Raw genomic sequence first — 25,318 nt, forward strand, 5'->3', positions numbered from 1 at the left:
CAGAATCATCGTTTATTTGGTAAATGTTTTCAATTCTGATTTATGCCAAGCACCAGTGCCAGGCATCAAAGACACAGCAGGGCACTAGTCTCAGACCTTTCCCTTAATTGAAGTCTGGTGGGGAAGTCAAACAGGTGAATAGGAGTGCAGGGCATCATGGGATCACACAGGACGGGAAGGGGTGGGCATGGTCACACGAGCCTCTTGAGGAAGGGCGGATGGGAATCAGCAAAGTGCAGGTGGAGAAGATAGATGTGAAAGGAATTGGGGGAAGACTGTATGTACAGTCCTGGGAGTAAAATTCCAGGTTAGTTTGCCAACCAGGTTATTTATTATAAGAGATTAAAGAGAGCACTGTACCCATCAGGTCCTGAGTTCTTGGTCTACAAGCTGGCCGTCAAGCTGTGGGAGCTGGAAAGAAGTCCAGCAATGCTGGCGAACACTTAGTCCAGGGTGAGTTCTGTTGGGCCAGTAGGGTGTGCTTGAGATTTGAATTTGAATTCTTTGGGAGGTAGGGACTTTTTGTAGGGTGCCCCAAACTGTGCCACTTTTTAGTGCTGTTAACCAGTGGTTCATGTATTATGTTACCTGTCTGACTCCTTTGTGATCCCGATCCCTGATCTGTGCCATTCCCCTGATTTTTAACATAAGGAGCTTGCTTGCTAGATAAATAGATCATTCGTTTATTCTTTCATGCAACAAATACTTATTTTGGCTCTATGAAGGGGGCCGGATACACATTAGTAATTTCAGCTTCAATGGAGCTTACAGTCTGAAGAGGAGGACAAGTAAGCAAATGGATATATAATATATAAATTATGACAAGTGCTTTGGGGGTAACGTGAGATGGAAACAAGGGCCTACTTTGGAATGGATGGCTAGAGAGAGAGAGCCTCTCTGAGGGAGAATGTTTAAGAAGAGACGAGAAGCAGAAAGTTTTCGAAAGCGTTTGGGGGAAATGTGCTTCAGGCAGCAAAAGTGAAGCCAAATGTGAAGTTGGGCAAGTGGTAACTTGCACAAGGGAGTTTCTGCTCACCAAGCCATGAACCCTGGCACAGGGTTGTGTGTGTCCAGGGGAAGGGGTATGCAAATTGCAGGATGGTGAGCAGAAGCCCCATGAGAAAGCCCTAGCTGGGAAAGGCCAAAGGACTGATCTTTGCACTCTGGAGAACAGATGTCCTTTTAAGGTAGAATGAATAGTAGAGGCGTACAGGGTGGGGAGGGTGGAGGTGGTGGATAGATCAAGCTGCAGGTGCCGTGGGAAGTCCAGCAATGCTGAAGGAGGGTCCTTTGTAGAGATGAGGGTGATAGGGACACACCAGGGGGTCTTCCAGGAAGATCCAATAAGGCAGGTCATCTGGCTTCTAGGCAGATCAGTGCTCTGGGAAACAGAGATTTAAGAAATAGGAAGCAACGAAGGGAAGGAGGCAGGTAGAACAGGCCAAGCCTCAGGCAGATGGAAGCTGGCAGACGCTGATTTCCAGCACCTTGGGAAGGAGGAAGAAAATAGGGGAAAGGGATAGGCAGGAGTCCAGTCGTGAGAACTGGTACCTAGGAGCAGAGAAGAGTCAGGGTAAGGCTCCTAGGACATTGGTTATTAGGCTGCTGGCCTTTAAATTCCTTCGTTACAGATCTTAACTTTGGGGAGTACCCAGGGCAGAGTTTGGTTAGTAGGAAGGAATTAAAGGCACACTAGACTTGAAAATTAGATGGCCAATATAAAGATCCAGACAAGTCAAAACATGATCTACCCATCTGGTGTCTTAAACAAGCCATAGCCTAAATGTAGTTTGATGTGACTCAGTCTGGGTGCACCAGTGGTGACTCTTAGTCATTTCTACATTAGTTTTTCAGTTGTGTCAGACATTTCTTACCCACCACCTCACATCCTCACCACACTCCTGTCCCTGGGGTCCTTGGCCCCTTGTTTTCCCCAGCTGCTATGGCAACTAGCTTCACGTGGGCACAACTGAACAGTGCCCTGCTTCCTGTCCCTGCTGTGTGGTATTTGCTTGCCGCTCTGGGCTTTCCCCAAAGCCCCGGAGGTGTGAGATGCTGAATTGGGATCGTGTTATATGTGACCTGAAAGTGTGGGGGAGTTAATGTCCTGTGAAGCAAGTTTTGGTCAAAGTGAGAGGGAAGTGAGTTGATAAATCCTGCCTTCTGCTGAGACGTACTAGCTGATGCGTCTCCGAAGATGGTGGGAGGTGGAACAATTGCCCTTGTTTCCACACAGTGGCCAACTCAGTGGCCTTCCTTCTCTGCCCTGGCCTCTTTTCCACTTCATGGGATTGCTCCTTTAGTAGAGTGGTAGTACACAGGCTTTTGCCTCAGGCTTTGCCAAGGTACAATCAGGTTCCAGATTGTGCTGGGGTCAGTGGCTTATAGGTCAGTAGCCGCACAGCCCGATATTAGCCGAGAGCCACACGTGGCTATAGAGCACTTGAAATATGGCCTGTCCTAATTACAATGTAGTATAAATGTAAAATACACATTAGATTTTGAAAACACACAAAAGATACTTAAAATAATTCATTAATAATTTTTTTATGTTTATTACATGAAGAGATGATAATAGTTTTGATATACTGAGTTAAATAAAATGTACTATTAAAATGAATTTCACCTGGTTCTTTTAGTATTTTGAAATGTGGCTATACTATTTCCATTGGACAGTACTTGTCTAGAGTTTGTGGAATCCAACTCCTACCGCACTGGAAAGTTTAGAACCATATCTGGCAGCCTCCCATCTTCTTTTGTTCTTTTGGGACTTCTCTTGTTTCCTGTAATTTCTTAGAAGTTATTAATTAGGGATGCAGTCAATAAGTGATTGTTCCAAACCAAGGTATCTTTTCTGGAGGGTCAAAAGAAGCAGTAGCTTGTATGTTAACTCTGTGAATATTAAAATGGCCACCTGTCTTTGTTAACGCATAATTTTGCAGGACGTTATGTTTGTAATTTAAACTATAATGAATAAGGGCCTCTATTTGCTACCTTACCAGGTGTATTAGGTTAAGTGGAATAGGTGTTGTAAAGGCTAACAGATTTATAAGCATTAATCTTCTGGTCTATTTTATTATATGTATTTTCCATGCTATAACTGAATATCATAAGTGCAGTGCCTAAGGATTAACTTCTGTCCTTTTTTTTTTTTTGCTCGCTATTATCAATTACATGTTATGATTTGGCAGGCTAAATTAAATTTGTTGCAGGATTTGGCCCTGCTCCTTTCTCTGGAATTTCCTTGTGGCTTTCTTGCCCAGGGAGGGTATTTCATCATCAAATTGTCTTAATAAGCTCTCATGCACATGACATTGGCTACACGCTATGTACAGTACAAGTCAAATAGCTGTGGATTCTACTCTGTTCTATAAAAAGACAAGGTTCTGGCTTGAAGTCACATTCCTTCTCTTGAAATTTGGTTCTGGCTGGATTGAAATATTGTTAAAGAATAGTTTGGTGTGAAGTTGCTCGAGGGATAACAGTTGAGTGAGTTCATACTTAAAAGGAATGTGATTTGAGAGGGAGGGAGGAAGCGGGGATAAGGAGTTTCACGCAGCGCAGGGAATGGAGGGAACAGGTTTTAAAGATTCCAAAGGAGCCGTGGTTTTAAAACAAATCAGATTCACTTGCCATAACACCCTATCTAAATAGAAGCTTTTTGGTTCTAGTTGTAAGCCCACATGATAGCAGATTATATTTCTTTTATTTTGGGTGATCTATTTATTATTAAAAAAATCCAGAAAACATACTATCCAAGATTTTGAAATACTGAATTTGAATATTGAATTTATTACAACACGATTCTAAAGATGCCCTATGATATTCTCCTAGCAAACACAGTATTTGAGTTGATCCCAAAAGCCAGGTTGAGGTAAGTTTCACATGCCATGAGCTTTTTAATTTCCCTTATCTTTTAGCCACTAAATTCTGTTTTCTTTGAAATTTTGTTTCTTTTCTTCTCAAATACAAGAAACTAAATGCAGAACCAATGCTACCAAAAGCTTTATTTTGATAAGAGAGGAATTAATGAAAAGTTAAGGATGTGCTCATATCTGAATTGTTAAATTAATATGAACTTCATTTAAGCAGAGATAAGCAGAGCGCCGGGACAATCCCCGTAAATCAGGAATTTCAAACTAACATCCCTAACCTGTTTTGCAGTCTTCCAGGGAGGTTAGAGTTACAGGCAGTACAGTAATAGAAAGGTAAAGTTTGTGTCACATTCACAACGCATGAGGATCTTTGTCTACGCTGGAGAAGTTCACCTGCAAAGTGGACTTAAGCCCATACCATAGTCTTGTCCAGTCTGGTTTTGTTATGTTAGATTAATGTCTTTTAAAAATGACTGTTAACGACTTTCACTGCTCATAAAATTAAGGTTACTCTGTTAACATTTTATGACCCAGAGAGGTATCACCGGCAGAACTGTAGCTTAGATTTTTTTTTTTTTTTTTTTTGCCAAGCACATTGAAGTATAAACAGCACACATCATCATGGTAATCACTTTTGAAATTATAAAGAACCACAGAGTTGATACTCGTGCTAAGCTCGGCATAGAGGACTTGGCTGACCTGGGGCTGGTAGACAAAGGGAAGGTTGTGGCTTTGGTGTGTGGCCAATGGAGCTGTATTTTATTCGACCCCAAATATAGCCCTAATACATAGTAAGCCCTTGTAAGTGTGTGTAGACTGAACCAACGATGGGAAGCTGGGAGTTATTTGTGGCATCACCAGCTCAGCAGGGCAAGTACTGGAGATGAGATCCGGATGTGAGCCAGGAACGGGAGCAGGTGGAAGCCGATGAGGTAATGGGAGAGAATAATACAGGGAGAAGTTGCTGAGGCTTTCTGGCTCATTCTCACTTTCAGGATTGCATGTGTGCTTTTCTGAGAGGCACATTAGAGGTGCTCTGCAGGAGACGTTGATCTGGATATAGGTCCCACAGAACTAAGCAGAAGTTGAACATTCCTGTGTTCATGGTAAGTGGAAAACACATTTTTGAGGACTGAAAAAGGAACCCGAGAAGAATTAAGTATAAAGCTATCGAACACCCTGAAAAAAAGAGCTAAGTTCATTGGTAAAGATCATATTTAGTGCTGGTTTTTAAAAAGAAGATGAAGAATGAGCTAGTAATTGCATTTGCAATATGTATAGCGTTTTCCTTTTAAACAGAAAATGATAATTGGGCTATCATGCTTGGTGTAAATTCCTAATGGCAGAGGTGCGGTGGGAGGGTGAAGGAGAGGGAATGAAGTGAGCATCTCCTGTGCCAGGGCTTACGACCAAGACTCTGCATGTATCATCTTCTGTGATCCTCACGATCCATTACTCACACTTGAGAAGTTGACAGTGCCTCCTAGAGAATATGCAAGAAAACTTTCCCCCCTTGTAATAATTCCACACCTAATACACAAATACATGCTGAGTTTAGGTTTCAAACACCAAAGAAGGCAGATGATTTATCTTCAATCCTGGCACTTTCCAAAATCTCACTTTCTTTCACATAGGTAATTACTATTAACAATTTGATATGTGGCCCAATACACTTTTCATTTTTAAATTTTAGAGAGCAAGAGTGCACATGACTGGGGGAGAGGGGCAGGAAGGGGTTGGGGGGGGGAGAGAGAGAGAGAGAGAGAGAATTCCTAGCAGGCTCCACACTCAGCACAGAGTCTGATGTGAGACTTGATCTCACAACCGTGAGACTGCAACCTGAGCTGATATCAAGAGTTGGATGCTCAACCGACTGGGTCACCCAGGCGCCCCCAACAAACTTTTTTCTTTGCACACATGTATATGGCTTTGAAAATATGAAGGTAATTGTAGAGGGGCACAATTCACTGGAACATACATATGAAATTTTCTGAAACGACTGACTTTTTAAAAAATGACCTTCCCCCACCAGTGATATTTTAAACTTCCCTTTCTTGTTGGGTGGTATACAGGTTCCTTAATGAAATTTCAGTCCCTTTGCATAACTTTCCTGTTACTTTCAGTTATTAGAATGATTTCATTTCAATATTTGTGGTTATATATTTTTAAAAACTTCAGTCTTGGGGCGCCTGGGTGGCGCAGTCGGTTAAGCGTCCGACTTCAGCCAGGTCACGATCTCGCGGTCCGTGAGTTCGAGCCCCGCGTCGGGCTCTGGGCTGATGGCTCAGAGCCTGGAGCCTGTTTCCGATTCTGTGTCTCCCTCTCTCTCTGCCCCTCCCCCGTTCATGCTCTGTCTCTCTCTGTCCCAAAAATAAATAAACGTTGAAAAAAAAAATTTTAAAAACTTCAGTCTTAAATGCAATTCAGAGAGAGTTTCCTTCTCCCAACCCCAGTGACGGCCAGATCTGTGTGTGGCTCCAGCTGCTGGCTCTATGGGAGAGAGGGGGTGGGGAGCTTGCTTGCAGCCTTTTAGCCTTTATGAGCTAAAAGAAGGCAGTAGAAGTATCAATATGGCCCTTGCAAGAGAGGCTTGCTTCCATTCAGCAGTGGTGGGCATCGGTAGCCCTTTGTCATATTTAGATACTTCTTCCAGCCAAGGATGGCATCCATTCTTTAATGGGCTGCACCTCTGTCCCCATGCAATACCCAACCCTGGCGGTTCAATGAAGACTTCTTTCAGTCTCAACTGCTTGCCAGCACTATCTCTAAGGCTTCCAGATACGTGTAGGATCCCTTCTTCTATCTCTGTCAGAAATCGAGCACTTGATGGGAATGGGGGCAGTTCTGACTTTCTCTCTACCTGGTACCCCCTGCCGCTGGCCACTTGCCATCTCCCTCCAATTCTCTTCTCCTATGCGGGGAGCATGGAGCAAATTATTAGATTTGCTGGCCTACCAGGCATGCAGCTAAGGATTGCATGCCAATCTCTTCTTGCAGTCACCCAATCTTTACAAACAATTTTCTTGGAACCTCACTAGAAATAGTCTATCTTGTCCTGGGGGAGGGGACAAGAGGGGGAGGAGCTCCCGAGGGGAGCTGAAGGAATAGACTCTTCCCATGAATTGCTATTCTGAGGCTGGTGACCCCCTCCCCTCTCATTTCTCTTTTTATGTAGACTGGAGGAGGGTCATGTGGTGCTGGTACATGTTCTACATGTTTGCTTCTTTCTGCAAGGTCTGTGGGAAGGAGGGTGACCCCAGTTTTGACTGCTTTGTGCACATAAAACATGAAGTGCTTAATGCCTTCTATTTTCAGCCCTGACCCTTAGGTGAAATTTTGCACCATGAGAAAAATCCAAGTTGACATCTTGTTTCATATCCTTAGACTCTAAGAACTTGCTCCTTGTTCTGGTTGTTCTCTATTTGTCCCTTTGCCCAAGAACTGTTCTTTACCTTTCTCTGTCCTGCTGTTGCCCTGGAAAGCTGACTTCTATGGATTGCATTACTTTTTAAAACTTTTTTTTAAAATTTTATTTATTTTTGAGAGAGAATGAGCAGGGAAAGGGCAGAAATAGAGGGGGACACAGAATCTGAAGCAGGCTCCAGGCTATGAGCTATCAGCACTGAGCCTGAAGTAGGGCTTGAACTCATGAGCTACGAGATCATGACCTGAGCCAAAGTCGGACTCTCAACCGACTGAGCCACCTAGACACCCCTGGATTGCATTACTTTGGCTCCCTGGTCCTCTTGCTTTTGGTTGGTTCTGGTTAAAAGAGATACTAGTAGTTGACTGGAGAGTGGTAAGGAAGGAAACTGGGATATTTAAAACCTTGACCCTGTCTCCTGATCCATGTGCCTCTGTGGCTGAAGTCCTTCCTTAGCTCTCTTGCTCCTTCAGCTCAAGGCTGGTAAAGCCTCCCATTCCTGCTAATCCCAGGGTGTATTACCAACTCATGTTGCTTCCCTTTACCCTTTCTTGTTCCTTTAACCTTGTCCACACCTCTGAAAGGAGCCCCTTCATTACAATAATTTTAGTTAGGGGCGCCTGGGTGGCGCAGTCGGTTAAGCGTCCGACTTCAGCCAGGTCACGATCTCGCGGTCCGTGAGTTCGAGCCCCGCTTCGGGCTCTGGGCTGATGGCTCAGAGCCTGGAGCCTGCTTCCGATTCTGTGTCTCCCTCTCTCTCTGCCCATCCCCTGTTCATGCTCTGTCTCTCTCTGTCCCAAAAATAAATTAAAAATGTTGAAAAAAAAAATAAAATAATTTTAGTTAAATCCTTTGAATGGGCCATCTGTTTACTACTGTGACCATGACAACATGGTCCCTTTTCCATTAGCAGAATATTCTGAGGTCTACCATGTCATTATAAATATATTTACTAAAATGAAAATTTCCACATAATCTAATCATGAGGAAATATCAGCCGTACTCAAATTGCGGGGCATTCTACAAAATAACTGGCTTGTACTCTTTAGAAATGTCAAAGTCATGAAAGACAAAGGAAGACCAAGGGACTATTCCAGATTAAAGGGGACTCAAGATATTTGACAAGTAAATGGACTGCCTAGTCTTGGGCCCAAGAGAAAAACAGTTTTTAAATTTTGTTGTATATAACAAAGTGCGTGCATATGTGTGTGTGTGTGTGTGTGTGTGTGTGTGTGTGTGTGTGTGTATGTGTGGAAGGAGAGAGAGAGAGAAGAGAGAGGAGGGAAGGAGAGAGGATTAAGGAACTGTGATAAAATGTTGACATTTGGAGAATTCACTGTGCTGTTTTTGCAACTTTCCTTGAAGTCTGAAATTACTTCAAGATAAAATGAGCGTGCAGTGGACATGACCGCTGCCTTGCTGTGCGTCATTTATTTAGGCTGTCTCCCATTTTTCTCCAGGACAAGCCATCCTGCAGTGAACACCCTTGGACACATCTCTCTGTCTCTGTGTGCCAATATTTCCATTGAATAGAGTTGAAGAAATAGAGCTGTTGAATCGAAGGTCATATACATTTTACGTTTTGGCAGATTTTGCCAAGTTGCAAGGACTGTTTAGTAAACACCTACAATCTGTTTTATATTGTAGCAAAAATATGAGAAAGCTTCTATTCCAAAGTTGGATTATGACCCGTACAAATCAGTCTTTCAAACGGATCAAATTTAAGCCACTGGAATTAAGTTAATCTCTTAAGTGTGAGCTGCCTCATCCCCCACCCCTTTGTCTCTTAACATTTTTGATGCCCTGATGTCTACATCCCTCCTTTGCCCTGGAGTTGGTGACTCATCTCGTTTTCGTCTGTCTTTCTGAATTCCACTTAGTTAGAAATCCTGGCTAGTTGTAGTCAAGAGGGTAAAAGAGTTAAAATACTACTTTCGGAGGTGAATTACACCTGATTTTTGTATCAAGAATGACATTGCTTCCTTCCATGGACTTGTATAACCACGAATTGGCAGTTATAATCCTTTGAAAGATCACCAAGTGACCTAATATCAAGGGCGAATTCAGAAAGGGTATAAAATTGCTGTACACTTTAAAGAATACATATGCACGTTTGTTCTTGGGGTATAATCACAACACGTTAAAGCTGGAAAGAGTTATAGACCATTTGATCCACTGTCTTCTTTTGTAGATGTGGAGACTGCGATTTGCAGTTTGATGTATTGCCTGAAATCACAGTGCTGATAACTGGCAAAACAATAGCTAAGCACTGGTTTTCTGACTTTTTCAAGTGCTTTTTTCTGCTTTGTATCTGAAGTATCTTAAATAAGGGTCTACTGGCTATGCTATGGAACAAATCATGCTATTAACTAAGCTACAAGATTAGAGATAATGACTCGGGTTAGGATGCCAAGGAAAAGTTTATTTCAGGTACATAATGAAGAAAAATTTGCATAATGTGATCTGTATAAACGATTTATACTGAGCCCCTATCCAGGAATATTACTGGTAAATTGGATACTTCTGTTTTTATTGCTGGGAACTGCATCAAAAAGTTGTATTACAAATATATTGATGCATAAGCCTCAAAAAGTTTTGCCCAAGTGGGGCACCTGGGTGGCTCAGTCAGTTAAGCATCCAACTTTGGCTCAGGTCATGATCTCATGGTTTGTGGGTTTGAGCCCCATGTCAGGCTCTGTGCTGACAGCTCAGAGCCTAGAGCCTGCTTTCGATTCTGTCTCCTTCTCTTTGCCCCTCACCCTCTTGCGCTCTGTTTCTGTCTCTCTCTCAAAAATACATAAACATTAAAAATATAAATAAAAAATACAAGTTTTGCCCAAGTGATAATTCAGTCATGTTTCATTCACACAGTGTAAAATATTACTAAGTAGGTATCCCCTGCTTTCCAGAAGTTTGTGTTATTCCACTTAACTTTTACAAGAGACATTAGTATGGTAACAGATTTTTTTTTTTTTACTTTTATTTTTTTCTAAAGCAAACATCTTCTTTGGATTTTTTTCAGTTAGAGAAAACAGCTACTAATGTAGGTCTTTCCTAAAAGCTAAGTGAACTAACACGAACTTTCACAAAGCAGAAGATACTCTTTGCTTTATGCCATTTTGGCTTATGAAAGATTTTACAGGAATGTTCTACTTTTGGACAGTGGGAGAAATCTATATTTGAAAATGATTAGATTTCCTAGATAATTTGTGAAACTGAAACTTGGATGATTCAGTTCCTAATTCTCTTTACGGTAGCATAATTCAAACTAAGATCCCATCATTTAGCTTTTATAATTGAACAATTTCCTGTTTGTTCCATAACAAGGAAAGATAGCATATTATACAAGTGTGAGCACTAACCTCTCTCACTCTTGTCAAATCATCTACTTTTGCTTTGGAAACGTATTTTGAAAATTCATTTGGATGTGAATTGGAACATTCTGGAAGCTCAGGAAGTTTCATATAGAATCCTCAAGTTTGAATGCCACTAGATCCTATCTGTACCTTCTTCATAACTGTGGTGGGATTACGGGCAGAACATCCTAGGATTTGAAAAACTTAATTGATCCGGGAAAATTTTGTAGCAGGGTGGGGCTAACTTGTCAACAGACCATCAAGAGAAAGAAGATGGCCAGCTAGGGAAAAGACAGTTTCAATGCCAAAGAACCCTGGGATTTGGCTTTGATTTGTGTTCATGTGGGTATCCAAAGGGATCCATCTGGTTAGTGGGTGGCATTTCAGTCAATGGTGATACCATAATATGGGTCGCTTCAAGTCTTCAGATAGTGGTTGTGGGTTAAAGACAGTTAATAATCAGTTGCTGGGCAGATGGTCAGGTCCCAACTAAGTGGCTCTCAATCCTGACACACTCAATTTCCTCTAACTGAAACAAACGTTTTGTTATGCCCACTCACTTAACATAAAATAGACTACACACATTATTTTTTTTGGAGCAGAGTTGACACACAATGTTACCTTAGTTTCAGGTGCACATGTAGTGATCGGACAAGTCTATACATTATACTTTGCTCACCACAAGTGTAGCTACCATTTGTCCATACGATGTTATTATAATGCCATTGACTATATTCCCTATGCTGTACTTTTCATCCCCATGAATTATTCATTCCACGACTGGAGGCCTGAATCTCCCACTCCCCTTCATCCATTTTGTCCATCCCCCCACCACGCTCCCTGTTGGCAACCACCTGTTTGTTCGCTGTGTTTATGGGCCTCTTTCAGTTTTTTGTAGAAACATAATTGTAAAAAGTCTGTATGCCTTAATTACAAAATAGAAAAGAAAAAAGTAATCAATAATATTTATTTGAATAAATAAGCATTGGAACTGTGCTTCCCCAAATCCACTAGAACAGCACTTCCCAAACTTGACTGTGTGTACAAATCTCCTGGGGTCTTGTTAAAGAGCAGATTCTGGTTCATCAGGTGTTGGGTGGGCCCTGAGATTCTGTATTTCTTACAAGCTTCCTGGTGATGTAAATGCTGTTGGCACATGGAACACATTTTGGACCTAGAAGACATAATGAAGAAATCAGACTGTTTCACTGAACAAGGGAAAGCTACAAATGTAGTCTGACAGAGGTGTGTTGAATTCACCATTGAATTGCCAGGAGAGGTGTTGCCATTATTAATGTGATTCTTCAGGAAGTTCATGGACAAGTTTTGGTAAAATTGTGATCAAAACAAATTCAACCTTTCCCTTGATTTGCACAGTGGTTGCTTTCCTGCACAAATGTTATGTATTTACGTGTGAAACAGAGTTCAGTTCTAGGCTCAGATAGTGATAGACACCTTTTTCACCTACAGGATTGCCCAGTGGGCTAGTTGAAATATTTGTGGCATGTGGGACCACTCTTTGTATACAGAACTATCTATGGATTGCTGGACAGTTAGCATCCCCGACTCCTGCCCACTAAATATCAATAGCACACCCAATCATTGTGACAACCAAACAGTTCTCCCCCAAATTTCTCAAGTCCTCTGGGGCACAGAGGACTGACAGAATATGAATCAACACAGAGTGCCAACCTCAGTCTGCTAATTAAGTAACTGTGGTAGGAACCCATTGTAGGGGTTGGACAAACACGTCAGGGGTTGGAGATTGTAGCTACTTGCAGCCAAGGGAAGTCTAGGCTCACTCTGATGTGTGTGGTCCCTTTGAGTGTGATAGAAATACTGCAAACTCTGCTGGGGACAGGATGGGCTGGAAGAGAGCATACCTCTCCAGTGTTAAGGCATCTACAAACCACCTGAGGATCTTGTTAAAATGCACGTAGTGATGTAGCAACTCTGGGGCAGGACCTGGGATTCTGCATTTCCAACAAGATTTCAGGTGATACGGTTGGTGCTGTGGCACAGTTTGCTCCACAAATGCTGAACAGCAAGAGACAAAATACCTGACTCGGTGGGCTGTAGGTTGAAAACAGTGCCTGGAGCTGAGATGTGAGTAGCCAGAGCGAACAATGATTGCCCCATCTGTCTTTCCTCTCTGTGAGGACTATTTGTTTTCCTCATTCCGTTTTACCTCCCAGATGGATGAAAATCAGCATGCTAAGGTAAAGCTAGCTTGTCTACAGAGGGTCACTGATTCTTACCTTCTCTACAATGGGGAAGTACTGGGTCACGTTTTGTCTACAGGTCATTTTAAGTCTTAATGGCACAGAGTAAATGGCACAGAGATTCTGTTTATGTCCTCAAAAGATTTAATTAGGCATGAACTGACATATCATTAATAGATACTCGAAAGCCAGATTTTCTGAAGATAACGTCCAATTCAAATAGTTACTTACTGATGATTGAGAATTTTCTCTAAAACTCTACTGAGGGTGGGGCGCCTGGGTGGCTCAATCAGTTAAGCCACTGACTTCCCCTCAGGTCATGATCTCATCATTGTGGCTTTCTAGCTAGCCCCTGTCAGGCTCTGTGCTGACACCTCAGAGCCTGAAACCTACTTAGGATGCTGTGACTGTCCCTCTCTCTGCCCCTCCCCTGCTTGTACTCTGTCTCTCTCTATCTCTCAAAAAAATAAATGAATAAGTAAACATTAAAAAAAATTAAAACTCTATAGAGGGAAAAATTGTTATTAGGTTCTAGAGTCAAGAAGACAGACACACAACACACGTGATATAAATCTCTACCCTTGTGCCCAGAGTTTTGCAAGCATGTACCTAAGGCGCAGAATTTAAGGAAGCACCTGCTCTCAGAGTTGTACAAGAGTGCGGTTGGCACTTGAGAGTGATTGCCACCTTAAATTTTGTACCCTAGGCACCTCCCCTACCTTGCCCCAATTCTGACCCTGCCACTATCCATAACAGACGTTGCCAGGAGATAATGCCTGTGCTAAGAATTGCATGCACCATTTACCTGGATAAAGATTTCTTCCATGTATCTTTGGTTGATTACCTGTTGTCCGGAACACTGTTCTTATTCATAAGATTTGTGGTTTGCCATAATAAGCCCCATATAAAGCCATGCCAGATCTTTTCTGGAAGACCCATATAGAGAAAAATCTCAACAATTCTCTAAACAGATTTCTCTGTATCTGACATTTCTTCTTGGTCTTCTTGCAAATGTAATATTATTTTACCAAAGAATTAAATAGCTTGGATATTTGTTATTTTGAAAGCTTATCTATAGGTGAGAATACCTAGGTTTAGTGAATAAAAAATGGGCAAAAGAAACAAAAAACAGAACATAAAAGTCAAAACCACAAACCAATAAGCCACAAAACCCTTTGCCCACAAGACTTGTAATCATGATTAAGTTATGAAAAATTTGTTATTTTTGAAAGAGAATAAGATCTCAAAGGCCAAAACCAACACTTGACATCCTTCTGTTGGAAAAGCCAGCCCAGAACGCTATATAACTAGGTTTTAATTGCTTTGTTTCAGACCTGCTGCGTCAGTATCTCTAAGTGAAGAGTGGACATTTGGAACATACAAAGCGACAAGGAAATGTGGGTACTCAGGCAGAATTAGGAACAAGAGCCCTAGACTATGTCTGTTTTCAGGGTGTCAGAAAATGCTCACATTGCCAAAACAAAGTTTATTTCACTATATGTTGACCTAAAGATGTGCTACCATTTTTAAAAATTTTTATTTAATGTATGAAAAAGAAGATATCACCATAGCAATAATGAAAGTGAAACAAACAAATGATCCTATGAACCTAACAAGCAAGTCACTTGTTTTCACTTACTTTTTTTCTAGCTTAGTCTGTCCCCAGACTTCATGGGTATGTTCCCTTTGCAGTGGGGGAGAGTCCTGTACTCATAAAGGTCCCCCAAATTATATAGCTGGCCATGTCTATGTCTATGTATATATCTGCCTATAATTTTACATAGTGCTGAGTCCAGTGATGATTTGAAGTTGTGTTCTTTTTTTACAAAATTACATCATAAGTATTTTTATTTCATGCCATTTTATGCTATTTCACCATCTTCTTGGTGATTAGTTTTAATGAGTATATAAAATTCAATTAATCATATCTGTAAATCAGTAAGCTAACATTCTCATACCTTAGCTTAATTTTCCCCATATTAGGTTGCTTCTCATTTTTCACTCATCTATATTCTATAGCATCTTCATATATTTAGCTTTACCTTTGTGTATTTAGCTTTATCCTTTGAAAACGTTTACTCAAGATATATTCTCAGGATGGGAATCACTGGGCTGGGCTGACCATACTTCTTGGTTTGCCTAGGACAGAGTTAGTTTATGCCTGGTTAGTTTATTAATAGTGTCCCCTTTTGATCTCAGAAGTGCTCCCACTTGGGCTATAAATTTTACGATTCTTGGCTATGGTATTGAACACTTTTAGAAAAGACAGCTGATAAAATCAAATGATCGATAAGATATCGTAACGCACATAATATCAAGAATAACCACTTTAGAAAATAAAATACAGGAAAAAACCCAGCTTCTTGAGAAAAGATGATCACAGGATGCCTAGATGTCTCAGTCAGTTGAGCGTCTGATTTTGGCTCAGGTCATGATCTCGCGGTTCCTGAGTTTGAGCCCCACATCAGGCTCTGTGCTGTCAACCTGTCATCGCAGAGCCTGCTTCAGGTCCTCTGTCTCCCTCTCTCTGCCCCTCCCCCAAATAAACAAATACTAAAAAAAAAGAAAAGCTGATCAAAATTGGTTTAAATTCTAAATCACATACTAATTGAGAAGAATGGAATTAAATGAACAGTAATATTTTGGGGCATTTTTAAATTTTTGCAAATTTATGGCTGTTAATGCCCCATGGTGGTGAGAAGTACCACTTATAAATCAAGGTGTTAACTTTACTATTATTATTTTAAAATTTTACTTTATGTTAGCTTTGTTTTTAAACTTCACAGATAGTTTAGGTATTGCATTAAAATTTCTTTAATCCTGGCATTACCAGTTTAAAATTTGTGATTATTCAGAAAGTATTTTGACTATGGTTTCTCTTTATCAAGACAAAAAGTATGTTGCTAAGTAAAGAATACTGTAAGTAAGAGTACAGGAAGAGATATTTACTCACTTTGAAGAAGAAACAACTTAAAGAACTTCAGTAATTGTGTATACCTAGACAAAGTGAAATGACTCTGTAAGCTGGGTCTCATAGCCGCTTGGATTGATGTCCTAACTTGCCAATTCAAATAATTCTTAAGTATTCACTAAATTAGGGTCTTCTTCCAGGTGTGATTGGTATGTCCGGCTTCAGTTGGTATATGAACATGGCCACGGCAAAGCCTCATTTCCTCGAGAGTAGTAGGTCATTACATCACTTCTCCCCATTTCAGACAGGTTTGCCCCCTGGATTTGTTCCAAATTTACGGTGTTTTTTTTTTTTTCCCCTTTGAAGCTAGAGGCCATATTTTCAGGATAAATGCAAAAACTCAAGTGTTTCTAAGACTTGTGTTTGGATGTGACCTTTGTGCAACAAAGTATAGTCTAGGATTTACAAGGCATGAAGATTCTGACAGAATGTTTCCTCCCTCAGGAAGGACAGGGCAAGTGGAGGTCAGGGGTACAGTCCTGGATATGAAGGTGGGGCTGCTGAGATCAGGGAGCCTACTTGTGGAAGATTAGAGAGTTTCGAAGGTTTGGCGGAGTGCACAAACTGTTGAGCCTGACATAGCAGTATTTTAATCTTATCTTCAACACCTATTAACTCCCTGACCAGGGGTAAATTACTCATTCTCTGAGACTACGTTTCCTTGTCTGTATGTTACTGAGCAAGTTCCCATAGTTACTGGGCGGTGAGTTTGGACCGTGTCCCCAAAAGTGGAAGAAAAGACAAGAACGCCTGAGAGGACAGACAGCCAGGGAAAAAAATCAAGAAAGTTGGAATTTTGGGACGTTCTCCTCAAGTAGAACAGATCCTCATGCCTGAGGAAAAGAGCTAGGGGAACTTTGGGCAGCCTTAGCCTTCTTGATTAACTGGATCAGAGTGGATGATTAGCCATTTATGCCCTTGCTAGGGGGCAGGCATCTTTTAGGACAGTGCTGGCTTCAGAGGGTGTGGTCTGGAGATGACCAGAGTGGGGCAGCGGCAGGGGGGAGTATACACACGGCAGATGCCCGAATAGTAGGGGCAATAGTGCTTCCAAGGAGAGGCTACAGTTGGGTAAGGAAGGAGTCCTGAGTCTGGTTATCTGTCCCAATTCTTTAGTTTTGGATTCAGTGGTCTCTAAAAAGCACCTCTCATATATAGAATCATGCATCATTCCTTCCTTTATTTGTTGAGTGCTGACCAAGAGCTCAGCACTGGGGAGAAAGAGGAACAAGATGCAATCTCTGTTCCCAGAGCTCTTATAGTTGAAGGTGGGAGACATTTATTACAGTTTAATGAACATATCAAGGCTTATTTATGACCCTTCTTGGATAAGTTGACCTTGCGTTGGAAGTGACCATCCTGCCTTTCTTTCCAGGAATCAAGGTGTAGGTGTAGTCTTTGTCCGGGGCCCCAGGGTCTGGGTTTGGTGGTGAATCAGCTGTATGAATCTAACTCTCACCCCGTGGAATCAGTCTGTCAAACTGGTCCTGTCCCATCTGTGTTGTCTGGTTTCTCTGATAGTTTTCTCTTGGGAAGGGGACTGAAGATCCTCTTGCAGTGTTTTGGGCCCTCTTGGTCACTGTCCCACAGAATGGGCTTTGGGTCCCTTTTCCTTGAGGTCAGCCCTCTACCTCAGCTGACAGATTGAGAACCTAGTTCTTCATCCTGGTGGCTGTCACGAGTGTTGCTTCCTATCACGAAGCTGGGACTTTCTCTTATTAACTGTATTGTCCAACCCAACCCAGAAGTCTCTATCCTTTTTTCAGTTTCGTTGATTGTGGATCTGACTACCTACAGCCACAGACACTGACCTGGAGGCTGGTAAAAGTAGTTAACATGAGGTCAGGCAGCTAGTAGGTGGAAACACAAAGAATTCAAACTGACTCCAGAGTCCATGCTCATCACCACCACACTGCTGTCTCTACCCTCCAGCGTTGCTCGCTCTTGAGAAAATTCAATTCAGTCCCCATTGCTACTGCTTTGTATGCAATCTAGTGTTCTCCCGCCCTTCTCCCTTCCCTCCCTCCCTCCTTTCCTTCCTTCCTCTTTTGGATCTTTAATTTATAGTGAGTGTTCTACATTCATAATGTGTCTTGTTATAGGTCTTTTTCTCTTTTCCTTTACACTTTTGGTTTGACTTCTAGAGAAATTTCTTGATTCATATTTTTTTTTTGAGTTTTAAAATTTCTTTCACCATGTCTTTATTTTTGAGAGGCGGGGGGAGGAGGATGGAGAGAGAGGGGGACAGAGGATCTGAAGCAGGCTCCAAGGTGACATCAGAGAGCCTGATGCAGGGCTTGAACTCATGAACTACGAGATCATGACCTGAGCCAAAGTGGGACACTAAACTGACTGAGCCACCCAAGCACCCCTTGATTCATTTCTTTGGCACATTTTCCTGTTTATCCATTCTCTTTATGAAAAACCAAATACTAGGGGTGCTTGGGTGGCTCAGTTGGTTGAGTATCTGACTTTGGCTCAGGTCATGATCTCATAGCCTATGAGTTTGAGCCCCACGTTGGGCTCTCTGCTCTCAGTGCAGAGCCCTCTTTGGATCCTCTGTCTCCCTCCCTCTCTCTCTGTCCTTCCCCAGCTGTCTCTCTCTCTCTCTCTCTGTCAAAAATACATAACCATTAAAAAAAAAGTCCTAGATATTCGACTGATCTGATGCTTTATGGACTCCCAGACTGATCCTCTAGGACTATTTCTTTCTCTCATATTTTTCATCTTTGAATCCTACTCTTCAGGGAATCTCTTCAATTCTATTTTCCAGTTTTTCTACTGAATTTTTAATTTTGGAAATCATATTTAAATTTCAAAGAACTTTACTTATTTATATCATCCTGTGTTGATTTTTTTTCTAATGTTTATTCATTTTTATTCATTAAATTTTTTTTAAATTTATTACTTTTTTTTAATGTTTATTCATTTTCTGAGAGACAGAGAGAGACAAAACATGAGCGGGAAAGGAGCAGAGAGAGGGAGACACAGAATCCAAAGCAGGCTCCAGGCTCTGAGCTGTCAGCACAGAGCCCTACGTGGGGCTGGAACTCACCAACTGCGAGATCATGACCTGAGCTGATGTCGAATGCTCAACTGACTGAGCCACCCAGGTGCCCCACATTTATTCATTTTTAGAGAGGCAGAGGACGAGCAGGGGCAGAGAGAGGGCCGAGAGAGAGGGAGACACAGAATCCAAAGCTGTCAGCCCAGAGCCCAATGAAGGGCTTGAACTCACGAACTGTGAGATCATGACCTGAGTAGAAGGCAGACCCTTAACCGACTGAGCCATCCAGGTGCCCCTAATCATCCTATGTTTAAAAAAAAATAGTTTCAATATTTTGTTAATTTTCTCCAATGCTATCAAGTAGAGATTTTTGTAGTTCTCTTTTATTTCTAGCACTATCTCTCCACCGTCCCATGACCCCCCTCCCCCTGCTTTTTGAAAAGTGAACCTCTCTTTGTTCACGCTGGCCTTTCTCTTTCATGTGGAAGACTTTTTACTAATATCTGGTGATTCTTGATTCATATTTTAAAATGAGCTGCTAAAAGTTGACTGGGAGTTCTATTGCAAGGTTGGGGCTTGTTGATTGGTACCTTTGGCTGCGGAGTGGTTAAGCAGGGAGCCGACCAGTACTGGGACTCTTAGGTATCCCAAAAATGAGAATGTGGAGGTTATCTTGTCTAAGGGAGAAGTTTCTGACTCCCTGCCTGGGAAAGCTGATCCCCACGCGAAACATTTGGTGTGAAGTTGTGGTACTTGATCCATCCCTATGTTGACTGTTCCAGCTATTATGCTATATAACAAATTTCCTCCAAACTTGGTGGCTTTAAAAACCAATAATCATTTCTCACTTCTGGAGGTTCCTGGGGGTCGGAAAGTTGGCAGTGGTTCTGACTGGTGGTTTGGGATTGGTTTGCTCATAAATTGGGACTACAGTCGTCTGAAGGTTTGACTGGAACTGGAAGATCCGCTTCCAAGGGGTCTATTCAGGTGTCTGGAGAGTTGGTGCCAGTGCTGGCATCTCAACATTGGCCTCTCCAAGGAGCGCCCTCCCAGCATGGCGGCTGGCTTCTCTAGAGCGAGCTGTTCAAGAGAACAACGTGGAAGCTGTGAAGCCTCTTGTGATTTACCCTCCGCAACCATTCCTTGTCACGTCTGCTGTATTTTATTGGCGTTATAAAGCCATCCATTATTTAATTTAATATGGGAGAGGGGACTAAACAAATGAATATCAAGAGGTAAGGGTCATTGGAGGTCATTTTGGGAGAAGGCTACAAAACTTCCTTTCAATTCATCATTCTGTTTCCAGCCTAACATCTTGTTCTTTGTGATGTAGATTATTTTCCAATGCTAAGCCCCTCTGGGGTTCCGTAGGGAAGTCCGGTAACTTTGTGTCCTTGTTTCCCTATCTGCCTCCATGCACACATTACGCTATGCCTTTTTCCCTACCTCCTCCCTTGCATCTTTCAGCATTTTCTTGAAGCCTGCCTGCCAGGGGATTCCCCCCTGCTCTTTTTTTAATGGTAGATGTATATATTATTCCTTCACTCTCATTAGTGAAGTCTTAGGAGGAACAGAGGGAAATGTATTTGGTCAACCTGTCATTTTTAACTTGAAGCCAGAAATGTTTTTTAATGCACCTCTCAGAATGATACATAATTTTATTTCATAGATGAATTTTCTGATTGTGAATAAACTGCCTTTCCCTAATGCCTAAGAACAACTAGTTAATCTAACTGAAATTGAGGGATTAAAAGAAAACCTTTGGTTTATCTATTAGGTGTAAATAATACTATGTTCAGTTTGTTGCTTGACACTTAAATTTTGTTAGTCTTATTTTGGTATTAATGTAAAATTTGGACTGCAATTTATAATGGACTTTATGCTGTGAACTTGACACTGTGTTTTAGAAGCTAGAGAAAAAGATGAGCTTGATGACTGGTGATCCTGTCACTTTTGTGGCTGAAACAACTCTGTAATATACCTTTTTGTATCATTAAAAACATCTCCTTCCTTCACCAAATACAATTCTTTCATAAATATTTATAGCCCTCCATTCCCTAGGCTTTTTATTACAGAGCCCTTCACTTACCCCAATGCACTGCTCTATCTCGGGTTTTTTTTTTTTTTCCTTTGGTTAATAAATTACACACATTTTGCTTTTGAAACCAGTAAGAAACCAAATTGAAAAGAATCCAAAATATCTAATGTTAGAGTTAATTTTACATTTGGATTTCTCCTTTTCTTTGAAAGCCCAGCTAGTATGTAATAGTTCATGTTCATTGTTTGAAAAATTAGAAAACACATATAACCAGAAATAAATATAATAAGTAAAAATCATACATAATTTCACCATTTTCCTCTTGGCATATATAACTTTGTCACTTAATGGTTTATTATGATCGTATTTCCTTATTAAGAAATACAGGTCTGGGTGGCTCAGTCGGTTAAGTGTCCAACTCTTGATTTTGGCTAGGTCATGAACTCATGGCTGTGAGACTGAGCCCTGCGTCTGGCTCTGTGGAGACTGCTTGGGATTCTCGCTCTCTGTACTCCTTCCCCGCTTATACTCTTTCTCTCTCTCTCTCTCTCTCAAAATAAATAAATACACATTAAAAAAAGAAGTATAAGCCAGTTATTTGTCAATATACTTTATACCTCAATAAAGCTGAAATAAAAAATTTCAAAAACAAATACAAGACTAATTTTAATTTATGCATACTATTCCATTTTTAATCCAATAATATATTTTAATAATATATAGCCATTTGATCTTAAGGTTGCTATAAAATTTTAATTATAATAAACAATGCTGTGATGACTAGTGATATGTGTGTGTCCACATACACACACACACATGCTGGCTCTTTGAGTATTTCTGAAGGATAGATCCTTTGAAGTAGATATCTGGGTTATAGGATATAAACATTTCATATTGTCCACTTGACCTCCAGAAGGGTATAAATACTTACACAACCACAACGTGTATTTGAATCCCAGTTCTCCCTACCTTCTACAGCACCAGGATTAATCATTTAAAAATATTTTCCAAAGGCAAGCTTTCCATTTGCAACTCCAGAATGACTCTCCACCCTTTTCCATCCTGCTCTTTGGAGCATTAGTGGGCTCCTTGCCCTCTGGCTCCCTCATGGGTGAGCCAGTAAAGCCATTGGCAGGAGATGGGCAGATGGGAGCACGGTGAGGTCAAGGCATTTGTTGTTTTGCTCCCTCTCTGCCAGGTTGATGGTGGATGGGCTGTATCCTTCTACCAAACATCACAGCTCCTGTCTGGTGGTCTCTACTCATTTTGTGTGCCAAGAACTGCTCCTCTCTTGCTCTCTCTGACCTAGGGTGGGCAATGGCTCCCTTCTGGGCTATTGCTAGCCCTGGGTGCTTCACCATCCCTGATTGGTTTCCCTTAGCACTGTCTATACTTCTGTAAGAAGCCCCCTTATATTAAACTTCCTAACTGCTCTGCCTGAGCGTGTCCTGCTTTCTGCCAGGACCCTGACTAATAGATGTGAAAACTAGTATCTCATATTTATGATAATTTTTTGGCCTCATATCTTATTGTTTACCTCTAAATTTGTCATTTGATCTTATTTTCAGCATGTTTGCAGTTCAGTGTTAAATAGCTTTATGCAGTCAGATTTATTGACTTTTTCCTTGTAATGTCACGGTTAGAAGGTTCTTTCTCCTACTGATTGCACAAATATCCACCTGAATTTCCTTCTTTTTTGTGTGTAATTACATTGTAATACTTGTATCTTTAATTTACTTGGATTTTAATCTGAATGCAAGTGTGAATTAGGGATAAAATTTTCTTCTTTAACCAGACAACATTTATATTTCCCCACTGGTTTGAAGGTCTTCCTTTATCATTATTAACCACTTTTTAATTCTGTTTCAATGATTTGTATGTCTATTCTAGCTTCTTTGTCAAGACTTCATTTTTGTAACTTGAAATATATTTAAGATATTGTAGAGTAAGTTTCACCTTTGTATTCTTCCTCAAGAAATTTCTGGGTATTCAATTTTCAGGTTTATTCTTCTAAACAAACAGAATTTTTTTTCAAGGCCCCTCTGTTCCACAAGTACCTTAGGATTTTATGTGGCATTGTATTATATTCACATATTATTGTGTAGAGAATTGGTATCTTTTCAATTCTGAGTCTTCCAATCCAGGTATATGGTCAGTATATATTTACTTAAGTCCCTTAGTGTCTCAGTAAAGTTTCTGCACACGTATTGTGTAATTTTTATGTTAACAATAAATTGCCATTGCTATCATGGAATTTTTATTCTTGTTATGAAAGGATACAGGGAGGGAGAGACAGAATTATTCCTATTCGAGTTTTGGAAAACACTAGCAAATTTAAATTCAGATTAATTATAAGCTACTCTGCAACGCATTTCAATTTTTCCCCTAATACTTGTGCTCATGGAAACTGAACCAGGAGTTTCACATGAATCTATAGTTATTTTATAGTGTAACTGTTAATTCATAAAAGTATAATGGGCTTCTACCTCTGAGACCATACAGGACCTTAATATTTATACTTCAAATCTTACCCAACATTAGTGGCATCCCACAACAACCTTATGAGGAAAGAAATCCATAGATACAAATTAATTATCTATAGAAAGAAAAACTCAACGTGCATACATTTTCAACACAACACCACCACAGCTAAATAAAAACCGTGTGCAGATTGAATAGCCCTAGGTTTTCTAAAGCTCTTGCTGAATGTCAACAATGTTTACTGTAATAAGATGAATTCTAAACATTTTTAGAGAATTTAAGTACATTAAATATATAGCTTAAAATAGGTACCTCTAATTCAGTTTCAAAATGAGTATAACATTGTTGTAGACATTATTAATGTTACAAAATCTTTATAAATATCCCAAATGAAATTTATGAACAGTTGTTAGGATTTCTACAGTGTACCTAAATTTTATATGCATTATCTTGAATTTCTGAATTTAGTTAATGTGTTTTTTAAAAACAGACCTGAGGGGTGCCTGGGTGGCTCAGTCGGTTGGGCGGCCGACTTCGGCTCAGGTCATGATCTTGCGGTCCGTGAGTTCGAGCCCCGCATCGGGCTCTGTGCTGACAGCTCGGAGCCTGGAGCCTGTTTCGGATTCTGTGTCTCCCTCTCTCTGACCCTCCCCCGTTCATGCTCTGTCTCTCTCTGTCTCAAAAATAAATAAATGTTAAAAAATTAAAAAAAAAAAAACAGACCTGAGTTTTCAGAGCCTTAAATTTTTTTTTAGTTTATTTATTTTGAAAGGGAGAGTGAGCATGAGCGGGGGAGGGGCAGAGAGAGGGAGAGATAGAGGGAGAGAGAGAATCCCAAGCAAGCTCTGAGCTGTCAGCACAGAGCCTGATGCAGGGCTCAATTTCATAAACCATGAGACTACGACCTGAACCGAAATCAAGAGTCAGGTCGCTTAACCGACTGAGCTACCCAGGCACCCTTTGAGCACTTTTACATTCACAGCAAAATTGAGCAGAAGGTATGGATGTTTCCCATATGCCCCTCACCCCCACACATGCATAGCCTCTTCCATTATCAACATCCTCCACCAGAGTGGTACATTTGTTACTATTCATGAGCCTACACTGCCACATCATAATCACCCAAAGTCCAAAGTTTACATATGGTTCACTGTTGGTGTTGTACGTTCTATGGGTTTGGAAAAATTCATAACAACAGATTTGCCATTATAATATCATACACAGTATATCATATCATTGCCCTAGATATCTTCTGTGCTTTGCCTATTTATCCCTCTTTCCACATAACCACTGGCAGCAACTGATTTTTTTTTTTTAAGTATGCTTCACACCCAACATGGAGCTCCATGCAGAGCCCAATGTGGAGCCTAGTGCAGGGCTTGAACTCATGACCCTGAGATCAAGACCTGAGGGGGGATCAAGAGTCAGATGCCTAACCATCTGAGCCACCCAGATGCTCCCCAACTGATCTTTTTACTGTCTCCATAGTTTTGCCTTTTCCAGAATGTCATATAGTTGGAATCATATAATAGGTACCTTTTCAGATTGGCTTCTTTCAGTTAGGGATATACATTTAATGTTTCTTCATGTCTTTTTTTTAATGTTTATTTTTGAGAGAGAGAGAGAGAGAGAGAGAGAGAACAAGTGGGGGAGGGGCAAAGAGAGAGGGAGACACAGAATCCGAAACAGACTCCAGGCTCTGAGCTCTCAGCACAGAGCCTGATGCGAGCTTGAACTTAAAAACTGTGACATCATGACCTGAGCCGAAGTGGGATGCTAAACCGACTGAGCTACCCAGGTGCCCCCCTTCATGTTTTTTTATGGCTCTACAGCTCATTTCTACTTTTTAGCATTGAGTAATATTACGTTGTCTGGATGTAGCACAGTTTATTTATCCACTCACCTACTGAAGAACCTCTTGGTTGCTTCCAAGTTTTGGCAATT

General features: G+C 41.0%; 1 long non-coding RNA gene across 2 annotated transcripts in view; it reads left to right on the top strand.

Annotated features, from left to right (window-relative positions):
* The first annotated feature begins 224 nt into the window (after window positions 1-224).
* The window catches only part of LOC121033601 (uncharacterized), a 62,531-nt gene continuing 37,437 nt past the window's right edge, over window positions 225-25,318 (top strand). For both annotated transcript variants that reach the window (XR_005792020.1, XR_005792019.1), the window contains exon 1: window positions 225-453. This is a non-coding gene — a long non-coding RNA (uncharacterized LOC121033601). The remainder of the gene's footprint in view (window positions 454-25,318) is intronic.

This window comes from Herpailurus yagouaroundi, unplaced genomic scaffold (assembly GCF_014898765.1).
Source record: "Herpailurus yagouaroundi ecotype Mexico unplaced genomic scaffold, PumYag 159, whole genome shotgun sequence".
NCBI lineage: Eukaryota > Metazoa > Chordata > Mammalia > Carnivora > Felidae > Herpailurus > Herpailurus yagouaroundi.